General features: G+C 38.6%; 1 long non-coding RNA gene across 1 annotated transcript; it reads left to right on the top strand.

Annotated features, from left to right (window-relative positions):
• Positions 1–60: 60 nt before the first annotated feature.
• LOC137989831 (uncharacterized) lies at positions 61–9,210 on the top strand. The gene is made up of 4 exons (XR_011121033.1): positions 61–339; positions 764–834; positions 2,344–2,430; positions 3,794–9,210. It is a non-coding gene; the product is annotated as an uncharacterized lncRNA (long non-coding RNA).
• Positions 9,211–13,507: the final 4,297 nt, after the last annotated feature.

The following is a 13,507-nucleotide window of genomic DNA, read 5'->3' as shown; positions in this document are numbered from 1 at the left end:
GTTCCCAGAGCCCGGGTGTGAAGTACGATGCATTGTGGGATACACTGCGAAATTAAGACGATCCCCCTCTCAGGATCGACGCCAGTGTAAAATAATTAATATGAGTTTTCGTGATCCGTGTAGTTCATTTCTTCCTCGGCGCGTTTTATTATTTCGTTGGGAAATAAAACATGTTCCCGGGCTTTGTAACTAACTTTTTCTTACGAGAAGAACAGATACGTACCTTGTGGGCATGCTGTATTCCGTGGATAAATACACAAGCAAGTCTATCCCATCCAGAGCTAGCGCTATAGCTAGTGAAGTGATTGGTACGCCCGTGTCATCTTTTGGGGTGTTCAGGTATTTAACGCCACCACTTTGCCTTAGTCTCATGTTTGTGAAGACATAGGTTTCGTCTTTTTGTAACTGCCCCGTGTCTTGAGCCCATAGGTTGATTTTATGTGGACTGTTGGGTCCAAGATGATACCTTCATGCTTCTTCACTGGTTAGTCAGTTATAAATACTGCTTTAATTGCCGAGATTTGAAGCAATAGCCTTTTACAGTGAACTGCTAATTTGCCACATTACACTTCCCAAAGAACTGATTGACGTTGGAGTAGATGTAAGTGTATCTGGTATCTCGTGGGCGTAAGGTTATCTGATGCAGTTGTTACATCAACCTTATTGTGTTTGTGAAACAATAATAATATTATCTGTTGTACCATAATACTTGTTGCTGGTACGATAGGCAGGGAGTTTAACTGGGCTTTTCTTTTTTTCTAAGGTGTCAAAATATGCCCTTCACTCAGCACAAAAACATACAGCTCTTTGGCTCCCATTGGAAGCTGTCATAAGGTTGCAGTTGAAGTACTTTTAATTTTAACTGGATGTGTACTCGGTGACTGACATTTGCAGACTGCAGACTAACCCTAAATCACAATTATTGAAAGCTAACCGTTTTAAATCAAGTTCTTAGACTTAAATAATGTTTATCAGCGCTATTTGAAATGGGTGCTTAGTCTGCAGTCTTCAGTCTGCAAATGTCAGACACCAACATTATTTAAGTTTAAGCACCCATTTCAAATAGCGCTGATAAGCATTATTTAAGTCTAAGAACCCGATTTAAAACGGTTAGCTTTCAATGATTGCGATTTGGGGTTAGTCTGCAAATGTCAGACATCGATGTGTACTTTGAATATAGCATGCAATCTCATTTCGATCTTTGACATCTTTAGAACCTACAGTAAAAGAAAAAAAAAGATCATACTGTAAGATACTGACTTAACCCTTTCACTCCTGTGGGCTTCCCCATTGACGAGTAAAATCGTCTGGCATTAGACAGAGTAAAATCTATAAGTCTCATTGGCCCTTACAGGAGTGAAAGGGTTAATAAATTTAATTAATTAATTAAAGTGCATATGACACAAAAATTTTTATTAGCTTGTTCGAAGAACTTTCAAAATGGTGAAGAACAGCGTTTATTTTATTGTCAGTGACAGCACTCTTGGTAGCCGAGCTATTCAAGATTTTGACTTATGCAAATTAAATGACTTGTGACGTCACATAGTGGACACAAAATTATGTAAAATCACGAAACATGGAATATCTTTGCAAATACTAAGTCTTCAGGGTTGAAATTTTACAGGGTTGATGTGCTACCAAAACTACACATTGTAATTTTGACTATGACGTCACCATAGCAACATACTCGTTACCAGACCTCTACCTTTCCGGTATCGAAAATGCCTTCTTTGTTGCTTTAGAGTCTAAAAGACTTCCTTGTGCTTGTGCTGTGTATGACCATATTCGGTCACATGGACTGAATGAACATCAAGAGCAAATAACCCTTATTGGGGAGGGAAACTCTGATTTTACCCTTTGGATGGAGGGGGCCTGAAGCCCATTGCATTGCTATGGAAATGTCACAGTGCGCCATATCATGGAACTTTGTAATGAGTATAAGAACTGCAAAAAGTTTCAGTTCTATGCAGAAAAAGTCTTAAGAGATCTTACATCATCTTGTGTCCACTATATGACGTCACAAGTCGTCTAATTTGCATAAATCAAAATCTTGAATAATTCGGCAACCAAGAGAGCTATCACAATAAAATAAATGCCATTCTTCATCATTTTAAAAGCTCTTTCGAACAAGCAAATATAAAATTTTGTGTCATATGCACTTTTAAGATCTAAACATTGAGAAAACAGAGTAAATGCAGTAGTCACAGTACATGTACATGTACATGTACGATGCTTTATGTCAATGTACATGTAGCTGTTTATGTCAAGTTTTGGAGCAATAATATTATATGAATGAATAGAGATGTGATTCTAACAAATGATATCAATTATTTTGATCAGCAGATTTGCCTAACTGAAGATGGTTGCTACGGGGAACAAGATCTAATTCACATCCCAGCAGGACAAGATGATGAACACATATACCTGCAGGTATCTAGTCTGTTTTTGCAAATGTTCAAGCAACCAAGTAAATTAATTTTTGTGGGTATACGCAGTGGCTAATCACAAAGTGATAGCTAAAAAGTTGTCCTTGTCTCATTTTGGTTGGTGTCCCTTATTTGCTCGCATTACTTTTGCACAGTTAGCCCCAGTTGTTTAAAAGCCGGATAACTTTATCTGGTGGATAAGTCATTATCCGTCAGTTTCAATATCTGCAAAGATGATAGTATTTGCCCTCATCATGTACATGTACATGTTGCTGTGAATATCCACATTCCAAGCACATCTAGGCAAAAAGTGTGAAGGAAATTTTGGCCAGTGTTTAACGTGAAGTATATTTTATTATACTGTGGATAGTGACTTATCCCCTGGATAAACTTATCCGGTCTTTGAATAACTGTGGCCTGATGTTCGCCAAAAATCTGATGAAATTAAACGCAGTACAAAGAACCTCTGCAGAGAAGAGAGGGTGTTCAGATTGTCTTCCAGATTTGTGCAAAAAAAATTGAGATTACTCTCCCAGTCATTGAAACTTACCAATCAAAATAATAAGATATTTTTGGCAGTGATTTCCATTCACTGTTTCTGAAACGCCTTCAACCTTCACTTCACCTTCATTCTAGGATTTTTATTAACATTAAAGAAAAGATTTTTCAAGTGTTTGATATTGCTTCTCAAAGGAATCAGTATTTTAAGAGATATTTGGGATCAAAGTTGGCAAACTTTTATACTAATTAAGACCACATATCCAAACTTTCTTCACGGTTGAGGTTTCTTTTGTTTTTGGCTAATGAATTATTAATGAGCTTGAGAAGTACATGTAGTTCTTAATAAGTTTGAAAACTTTCTCCAGGGCACACAGAAGTTGTAAGTTAATGTAACAGTAAAAAGTAAACAGTTTTTTGTTTTAGTTCAGCTGTGCTTGCTTTATGTAATGGTTTGCCATTGGCTGAGGAAGACCTGTACACTTTAAAAGATGGTGACATTCTTGTTTTGTCTGAGCAAAGTACAGTTGCATGGTTTTGACACAAGAGTGTCTTTAGTTGATTCACACCTTTATGTTATATACCAGATTGGGCTTGTTAACGTACATCCAGCAGGGATTGAAGTTGGTACGATATATGACAGACAGATTGTGTTCAGAATAATGTTTGTTGTGCTTGATGTACATTGTAGATTCCCTTGGACCCATTCAAGGAATAAACCCTACATTTAATTGTCAGGGTGTAACTTTGGTGACCATAAGCTTCTTACGAATCACACCGTAATGCTCTGGAATAACACAATGACCAGTACTAAAAAAAAAGAAAAGGGGGAATCAACCTCATTTCTCATTATTTTCATTTCTTTACAGATGATTCTTTCCCTGGTGGAAAGGTAACAGTGGAGGGGAAAATGGCATTTAACTCCAGTCAGTATACATTCATGATCTATCACAATCCTTGACTACAGCCATAACATTTTTAACTGCACGTCACAGTGATGTGGATAGCTTTCCTGTAATAAACATTCACCCAAGAGGTTTTGACATAATCATTAACGTTATTGTGAATTCAACATTCTGATGACAGGATGTTGCAGTTGGTCAAGCAAAAAGTCATTATATTTTATGTTGCTATGGATTGTACTACATTACAAAATATTTTGTTTTACGGAATTTGAAAGAGTTTGAAGACTAACTTTCTCTGCAAAAACTATTGGTTGTTGTTATCAGCCTTCTCAAAATCGGCCAGTCGACGGCTCAATGAGCCACCTCCTCAGAAAGCTTGACCGTCTCCTTCTAGTCAGAAAATGTCAGAGACAGTACATTTTTAGCTCGAACGTGAAGTCACTGGAGATAGTCTAAAAGCTTGAAAAAAGTTTGTTTGACGTACAAATTCGTGTCCACAATATTTTTTTGCCTCGCGCACATGAAATGTTGATTGAATTAGCATTCCAGTATTTCTTATCAGACTCCAAGCAAGTGTCAAATCCATATGTGAACGTTCGTCACTTTAAATCCACCAGATTGCACTAAATTGCATCTGTGAATGTCTAAATTTGAAAAAATCCGTAGGGGAGCGTGCCCCGAGACCCTCCTAGAAGCTTGCATCCTTTGGGCACTCGCTTGGGTGCCTTTAGCACCAAACCGTCTCCACCTTCCTTATGACCTGCTCCCGAAAAATATTTTGAGAAGGCTGTGTTATCTTGAATTTTCAGCTGTCGTTTTGAAAGACAGCAAATAAGATAGATAATTGTTATTATGTGTATCCCCCATGTACATGTGAAATTTATTAATACTGTTTTTTCATCAGTGTTGTAGTTGCCCTGAATATTTGTGCACGTTCAACAGTGAAATCCACTGCCAAGGACATTGTCGATTTCTTACCACTTCAATAGGCCATTTTCAAAATATAAATATTCAGCCTGATAGCGAGGCAGAGAGGACAAAAACAATAGAAACAAGTTGCAATGAGTGCGAAAGACATTAACATATCAGGCCACTTTCCTTTGTCTTTGTCCTCTGAACCTCTCTTTTAAGCTGAATTTTAATATATTGAAAGTGGCCTATTATTACATTCAATTGGGAGAGTATGGGAAGTTGTTTCCGCTTCCCACCTCCCCTTGGTGCCAGCTTTTATGCATGTACATGTACTTTGGTATTCTATGGCACCTGCAATTTTGATCGTGTTAGTTGCTCTTTAGAGGGCAGGCTATAATTACATGTATTGTTTAAAAATGTAGCAGTATTTACACTTAATGTTATCTTTTTTGAACTGATACTATTCGTTGATATTTCATTCATATTCATTTAATTCTTCATTCAAACTGAATCTGATCTTGGGAAACTAATTCATGCAGTAGGCTTTTTCTGAGTTAAAGCCTCTTTTTCAAAGTGAATCCAAGTGCGTAGCATTTGCAAAGGTAACATTATTCGAATTTACTCTGAGCAAAACTCGAGCAAATCCTTCTTTTACTGCCAAGAGTCTCAAAGTCATGTTTACTGCTTGCATTTAAAAAGTTGGCCTACTTTCTTTGCTTGGAACATATTTGGTTTGTAGCACTATTTTTCAGGGCATGTGCGATATTTTTTCATTGTTGCTATCGGCTGTAATTGATTACAGTTTGGTAGTTAAATTGAAAACTTTTTTTATAGGTGAAGTAATGTGATTTATGGATTTATTTGCTGATATTTTGAGCTGAAAGAGTGTCTTCTTTAGTTTTAAGTTTTTCTTTCTTAAATGAGGCTTAAGTTAAGTCTGTGGTTCAAGTGCCTTCTGGTTTTTGTCCAAACAAATCGTAAGCAAATTTGTTTATAATGCTCTGGATTAAGTAGTATTTGTTTGGTCTTAAAGGCGTTCAGTTTTTGCAGCATGTAATCTTGTCATTTAACTGGTGTCAGTTTAAACAAATCGAAATATAGACCAAAAAAAGGGTGAAGATAAAATTATTGACAGTTTTGATTTCCGGTTGTTATATTGTTATTTTAAGTGTATTTAATACCTAGTTTTGTTATTCCTCTATTGTATCATACCATTTCCTTCTAACCCGAACATTGAAAAGGAAATCGACAAGAACAAACGCTTTCTGTATTCTCTTGTTGATAAGGGAGAGTGCGTACTTAGATTCGCTTTGAAACAGAGGCTTAAGTAAACTTTAACTCGAAAGTGTGCTCTTATTGATTCAATTATTTACCATTTATTCATTATTCATAATTATTGGTAAATCGTAAGTGCTGAAGTTGCGAAAAATGCCGCTAGGAATGTACATTAAATTCGAAATAAACAACGTGCCTAAGATGATGTCTTGTGTTGTCCTTAGGGTCGAGACGGCAAAGTTTTGGTGACTTCAATGGTTTTCCACATTCGGTTACAGCATGGACCTTTCCCACTTATATACGTTATACGTTTACAACCCGCCTATTAATTTTTGCGCGATTTTATTTGCTACTGTACGTCACGTGGTGTGAACATCACGCAATAACCCTTGTCGGCAATAATTTTGCCGTTGAAAGAACAAAGCCGGCGAAAAAATTGGCGTGCAATGCGTAAGTTTAGCGGAGCTCCGCGTGCTGAATGTGGGCGTGCGGAGCACCATGGGTAAGAAAATATGGAGCAAACGAATCGTCTACCTTCATGATGTCCTCAAAAACCCCAGCCGTGTCATCACTCGAGTGATTTACAGGATTGATCCCCGAATGATGTATTAAATGCTCCTTTGAAGCGTTCAAAGGTGGTGAGAGCCTGTCCGAAGTCGTTCGTCGTTTTGCCACGTGAGAGACCTCTCACTGACGTTCAAGATGGTATCATATTCATCCTGGGATTCCTTTGCATTCTGGAGTTCCTGGGGTGGTGACCAAAGGCCATACACTCTATAGCCAAACTGGTTTTTTGTGGAGGGTTCCACGCACCTGGATGAGCCACCCCCTGATTTTAGGCCAGGACGATGCACAATTACGAGCGCTATTCTGGAAAGCCATTGGCTTCATCTCTTTAGGGGAACGCCCCGCACTCTATTCTGTAACTTGTTTTTCTGCCACTGCTCCCCATGGATTAGAATGTTCCTCCTGCAGCAAACCCTGGAAGATGCGCGTAGCAGATAAATGGTTTTAGAAATTCGGTTTGTTATTGGGTGTTTTTACAGTTCTTTTGCTTATTTTATGATTTTCGCTTTTATGATTTTTGTGTTTTCGCCAATTTTTTGATACTGTTGATTTTCTGAGAGTTGTTTGTTTTATACAATTTTTTTTTTCGGTATTATGAATAGTGTGAAAAAAAGCGGGGATAAAGAACACAGGCAAGCGAAGCGTAGCAATGGGTATGCACCCTGCAAGAAGAGCCTCTCAAAAACTCACCTGAGGGTGAGAAAGAGAGGCTGCAGAAAACGTGTATAGTCTTTTAGGTCGCAGCAGTCCAACTTTCTGAGCTATTCACTCTGGTGAAACCGGTTTAGGCAACGCGCGGATCATATTTTTGACAAGGTCAAGGTCAAAATCGAGCCTTCAGTATGAAAATTAACATGGCGTCTTGAAGTGCGATGGAGACTTGGCCTGGGTTTGAAACTGTCTCCAAGCAACATACTTAATAAAGACTTAACATGATTTCTGCAGAGTTCTTTCTTTCTCATCGAGCTAAGAAAGGCTCAGCTAGCAGGGTGTGGGTACGAAACAATAACGCGCAAAAAATTAAAATAAAAGGGTTTTAAAAAAGATAAAGAAAATGTCACAAAATAATTTTAAAATGAACTATTAAAAATTTAGAGAACGAAGACTTGGAAAAGAACAAAGACAAATAGAAGAACTTGAACATTAAAAAAATGATCAGATAAGTAATATTTTAGAAAAAATGAGAGAAAACCCAAATTTCATAAAAAAAAAGTAGTACGGAAATTGAAGAATTCTGTAAAATTGCTGGTATTGTACCACCAAAGTCGGAGAAGATGGAAAAGAAATAAAAAGTATCAGAAAAATCTGCATTAAAAGGTTGTCTAAAAGAGTTAAATTTGAATTGAAAAATGTTGACGTAAGTACAAAAGGAGTTAAAGTGGAAAATTAAAAATCAAATCAGTTTTATTGAATTAGAACCAGTTGAGAAAAAAGGGAAGAGGTGGACTGCAGATCATGAAAACAGGAGCCAGCGCCAGTGGCTAGCAGGCAAGAGTGGAAATAGCCTGTGGAGCACAAAAATATTAAAGTTGTAGTTAGTGTGGAAATGGTATTTTTTTTTTTTTTAAACAAAGACACTTAGAAAAACAATATTTTATACATTTTGAAATTCAAAAGCTAATTATAACGAAATAAATGAAGGTGATCTTTTATTAAAACATAATACAAAAAAGTAACAGAAAAAGAAATTAATACAGAATTAGGACTGAGTAATCTCAAGTTTGAAAAAAATCCTTAGTTTTAAAATACATACGCATGAAATAAATCCTTTACCAAAATTTATTGCAGTAAAAAAGGAAGGGTGCCAATTCACTGAGTTAGGAATTCGAGTTGGGTTTTCCAGTTGGATTTTTGAGTTTAGCCTAAATATTGTTTTAGGTCTAATTAGGCCTAAGGTTAGCTCTTCTAAAAGGTTTTTTTTTTTTTCAACAGTTACATTATAACCTTAGTCTGCATTTTGCCCCTAGTCTGCAGTCTCCATTAATTTACAGTGACCAACTCGAAAATCCAACTCGAAATTCAACCCGAAAATCCAATTCGAAAATCCAACTCGAAATCCAACTCGAAATCCTAAGTCGAAAATTAGTCTGTTTGCAAAAAAGGCAGTTATTAACATGCAAATCATTTGTTGTTTTAAATGGGCTATTTTTCGTCGTTTTTACCCAAAGGAAAATGGTGAAGAAAGAATAACATTTAAAATACAAAACAGATTTAGACTTTTCAGCCTAATAAGCTTTCCACTTGCTATTAAGGACATCCCAAAATTAGAAAAACCATGAAATTTTACCACCAATTAATTAATGTATTTGGATTAAATGAACATTGGAAGGGTTCATGTTTTCCATTATATAACTCAATCAAAGAATTTGCTGAAAATAACTCAATTGATTTATTATTTTTAACTGATTCTGAAGGAAAATGAGAAAATTTGCATTACTCATTCATTAAAAACGTTCCTAGACTGTTTGATTGCCAGATGAATTTTTTTAAAGAGATATTTTTAAAAAACACTTTGAATATTGTAAAGGAAATGGTCTTGCTGTTGTCAAACTAAATATTAAAAAAAAATTAATTTCCAAAATTATCAAAAAGAAGTCAAAAGTAATAAAAGTACCTTTAGTAATTTATGCAGATTCTGAATGTTTTACAGTGTTCCTTAACATTGTGAAGGAAACCCAAAAAAAAAGCCATTCATTTGCTTATCAATCCGGATTTTGTTTTTATGCTGTTGGTCCTTCTGGTATTAATTTTAAATTGATTCTTTATTCTGCAATGAGTAAAGATGACAATGTTGCTGATATCTTTGTTAAGTTGAAGAAAAGAAATACTTTTAAAAAAACAATGAAATTTACCAAGCAAGAAAGATGAAAAACTATTTGATGCTAGTTATGATTGCCATATTTGTGAAAAAAAAGCTTTGGCGTCAACTCCAAAGAGTAAAAGGTAAGAGATCATTGTCATTTTACAGGGGCTCTTAGAGGGGCAGCACATAATTCATGCAATGTAAATAATAAAAACAAAAATGACACCAGTTTTATCTCACAATCTTTCAAATTATGGAGTCTGGTGATGCATCCTTTATTTCCTCAGGTCTCCTAGATCTCGTTTTAATTAATAATGATTATATATCTTAATACAACTCAGTGAAGGTTAAAAAGGTTTCAGTCAACCTTAAAATAATCTCAATAGACCCTTTGCATAAATGGCGCCCAAATTTGAATTACAATACTTGATACATCCTTAGGCTGACATTCATGAGAAAAATCCTTTTTTCTTGAAACATTAACACGAGGCTAAGGGTGTACAAAGTATTGTTACTCAAATTTGGGCGCCATTTATGCAATTGGTCTATGTCTTCGTGAATCTCAGTATATCTTGGGAAATGTCTCTGTAAATATCACTATAACGTTGTAAGGCCCAGTTTATCTTTGTAAATATTGGCATATCTCATGACCTTTTTATACATCTTGGTAAAACCGTCAATATCAGTGTAAGCCTGTAAATCTCCTTTATTTGTTAGAGAATCACATTATATTTGATATCCATAGGTGAATCTCAGTATATCATGGCAAATTTAAAAAACTGAATCATTTTCGCTATATGTGTGTAATATCATGTATATCTTAATAAATCCCAGTATATCTTGCTTTAGTGTGTATAGCTCTGTATTTAGGAAACAGTACCTTGGAATATCATAATAACCTTACTACATCTTGAGCTCGTAAATCCAATCATCAATCCCGTATGTCTCGGTAGATCTTAGTAAATCTCCAGGATCTATTTGTTAGGAAAGCACAGTCAAATCTCAGTAAGTCATTTGGAAAATCGCCAAAAACTCTTGGTAAATTGACTACATCTTGCAAAATCTTAAAGGTTTCTCCTCTTTAATTCTTTCAAGGTTTTTTAGGCAAAATCCTAATCTTACTGTCATTATCCAGGTAAATTTCAGAACAACCTTGTAAATCTCAATTACAACAAGTTCTCAATGTTTTAACAAACTGATTGAGTATACTAACTGGTGCTGTCTGTCTGTTGATATCATACAATAAACTAGCTACAATATCTGGAAAATAGGCTAGGTAGGGGAAGGCAATTTGATTTGAGAAAGAAGGGTACGGCGTGTTCCTTAGACTTACAGAAGTAAATAAGACGTAAGGCCCGTTTCGTAGAGTTACGATCTTTCTTTGAAATTTCAAGGCACAATTACCCCAAGCACAAATACCATAAGTTAAGTAAGGGACAATTAATGAGTTGTACACTGAAAGTAAAACACGACGTGGGACATAATGTCGACTCTTGGCTATAATTCCTATCGATTTTTGCTGATTTTGTGGAAGATAGATTCTATGTGATATTTCCATGAAAGATTTGAAATCAATCAGCAAGCCAAGGTATTGAAATAATCTTTCATTTCAAGGTTTGCGAGGTGTTAGTCACGGAGTCGAGAATTCCAATCCTAGGTATGAAGGGCATATTCTTTTGCCGGGGACGAAAGATGACAAAAGTTTGATTTTTTATGTTCAAAGACGGTTTGTTGGCCTTAAGGCCATTCGTTGAAGTTGCCAATCCGCTCGCGCATTAAAACATATAGGAGGACTCGAGGGTCAGTGATATCATTTGACGCAGAAAATCTTAGTACGGTATTGCCAAATCGTAATATGTTGTCAAATAAATACTGTCAATGAACGGAAAATGGTGTTAATGAAATGAATCAGCCTTATTACTGAACTGCAGATATGAAATCAAGTAAAGTTATGATCCTCGAATTTTATGGACGTAACCCAGGGCCGGTGGAAGGGGCCCTTTTCCTTTTTTTTCAAGTCTCTGCCAGGAGGACCAAGCGGGTCTTTGTCTTTTGAAACTTGCCCCCCACCGGGAAAGCAGGGGGCCCCCGGGGGACCCCGCTACAAAAGATGCGCAAATGGACCAGGCGCATCTAGGCCGTGCCACCCATGGGCCCCCTTCGCTCCAGCGTCCCCATGGAGCGCGTCTGCACATGGGGAGAGGTGACAGGTACCCACTTTTTGGGCCCAAAAACTTCCACCTGGTTTTCAGCTGGAACCCAACCTAGCCCCCAAGCCAACGAAGTAGTTGCAGAATTACAAGGCGCATCTCGTGATACCATTGCGTTTCCTTGTAAGCACCTCAGAGGAACGGCTTTGCGTTTAAGTTGAGTGGGAAAACGTTTTTTGGCCATAACTCCCCACAGTTTGTCCGGTCTTCCCCATATTACCGTGGCTTTATCTTCTAGGACCGTTACGAAGGTGGGTGCCAAGGTCAGCTTTCCGTAGCCTTCAAATCAGCGGGTCAAATTTCCACGAACCACTACTCCAGTCGACTCTTGAAGAGCCTCAAATCCTGTGTAGGAGTTAAAACTACTACGAGATCTGCACAAGAGATCACCCAAAAAGCTTATTTCAGGTTCCCATGGAGATATCCCATAATACCATACACCGTGGAAAGGTCCTCAAACGAGATCTATCACTGTGACGAGATATGGGCCATCCTGTGTTGAGGTGGGGCCGCCCTGTGCACAAGTCTTTATGTCCCTTAACCATTCCATACGTTTTATTCCCTTGGGGACACCCATTCCTAATGCGCCTAGACCCTTATGCCCAACAACTTTTCGCACCAGTTTTCGACCCCGGGGCGAATCGGAACCGCCCTGGACCCCAGAGGCCCAAGAACACCCTTGTTTTGACCGGGCGGGAACAATGGCCCCCCGGACTTTGCTTTACGCTCATCAGACGCGCCCTCCAGAGACCCTCCCAACGGTGCCCTTGGATTGGCCAAATTCCACATCCCGGGGGAGTTATCCTCGAAAAAACGTGTTTTTCTTTTTTGGGCTAACTCCCACCGGTTGGGTCCGGGGGACCCGAGACAGCACCAGGGAGGAGCCTCAGGAGATGGTACCATCTCGTGGGGTAATGGTTCGTTTGCACTTTTAACGGCACTAGGGAAGGGACTGGACACACATGAGGAAAAAGTGGTTTTTCGGTAGTAACTCCCCTCAGTTTGAGTGTGGTCGCGGCTAAAGCCCAAGACGTAGTTGCAGAATCCAGAACAAGGCGGCCATCTCGTGATACACTTGGTTTCCTTGTAGCACCCTCACAGGGGCTTCGCTTTGCCGGTTACAGTAAGAAAAAAGAAAAACGCTTTTTGGCCACACACACACTCACCCGGTTGTGTTCGGTCTCCCCCATATGTTTCTTGGCCTTCCTTCTACGACGCCGTACACAGGTGCGTGTCAAAGTTTCAGCTTCGGAGCTCAAATCCAACGGGTCCAATTTCCACGACCACCTCTCCAGGCGGACTCTTGAAGGAGCCTAAAATCCTGTGTCGGCAAGTAAGTCTACCACTGGATCTGCGCTACACGGCGCCCTACAAATCATGGAAAAAGCTTATTTCAGGTGTGCCGCATGGAGATATCCCATATGATAACCAATACACGCCGCCTTGGGAAAGGTCTCAACGAGATCTATCACGTGACTTGAATTATGGGCTATCCTGTGTTGAGGTGGCCACCCTGTGCACAGTCTTTTGTCTTCAACATTCCTACGTTGTATTCCCTTGGGATCCCCATTCCTCATGCGCCTAGACCTTGAGTTGTGCCACACACAACTTTTGACACCAGTTTCGACCAGGGGCGAATCGGGACCTGTGGACCTCAGCGGCCCAAAGTCTTAGCACCCACTGTTTTGACACGAAAATGGCCCCCGGATTTGCTTTATGCTCATCAGACGCGCCCCGAAGACCCTCCTCAGGGTGCCTTGGATTGGCCAAATTCCAAATCCCGGGGGAGTTATCCTCGAAAAACTTGTTTTTCGTTTTCGGGCTTAACTCCCCCGTTTGGGTCCGGGGGACCCGAGACCGCACAGAAGATTCCTCAGGAGATGGGCCCATCTCGTGGTAAGGTCCGTTTCA

This window comes from Montipora foliosa, unplaced genomic scaffold (assembly GCF_036669935.1).
Source record: "Montipora foliosa isolate CH-2021 unplaced genomic scaffold, ASM3666993v2 scaffold_476, whole genome shotgun sequence".
Taxonomy (NCBI): Eukaryota; Metazoa; Cnidaria; class Anthozoa; order Scleractinia; family Acroporidae; genus Montipora; species Montipora foliosa.
This window is presented reverse-complemented; position numbering and strand designations above follow the sequence as displayed.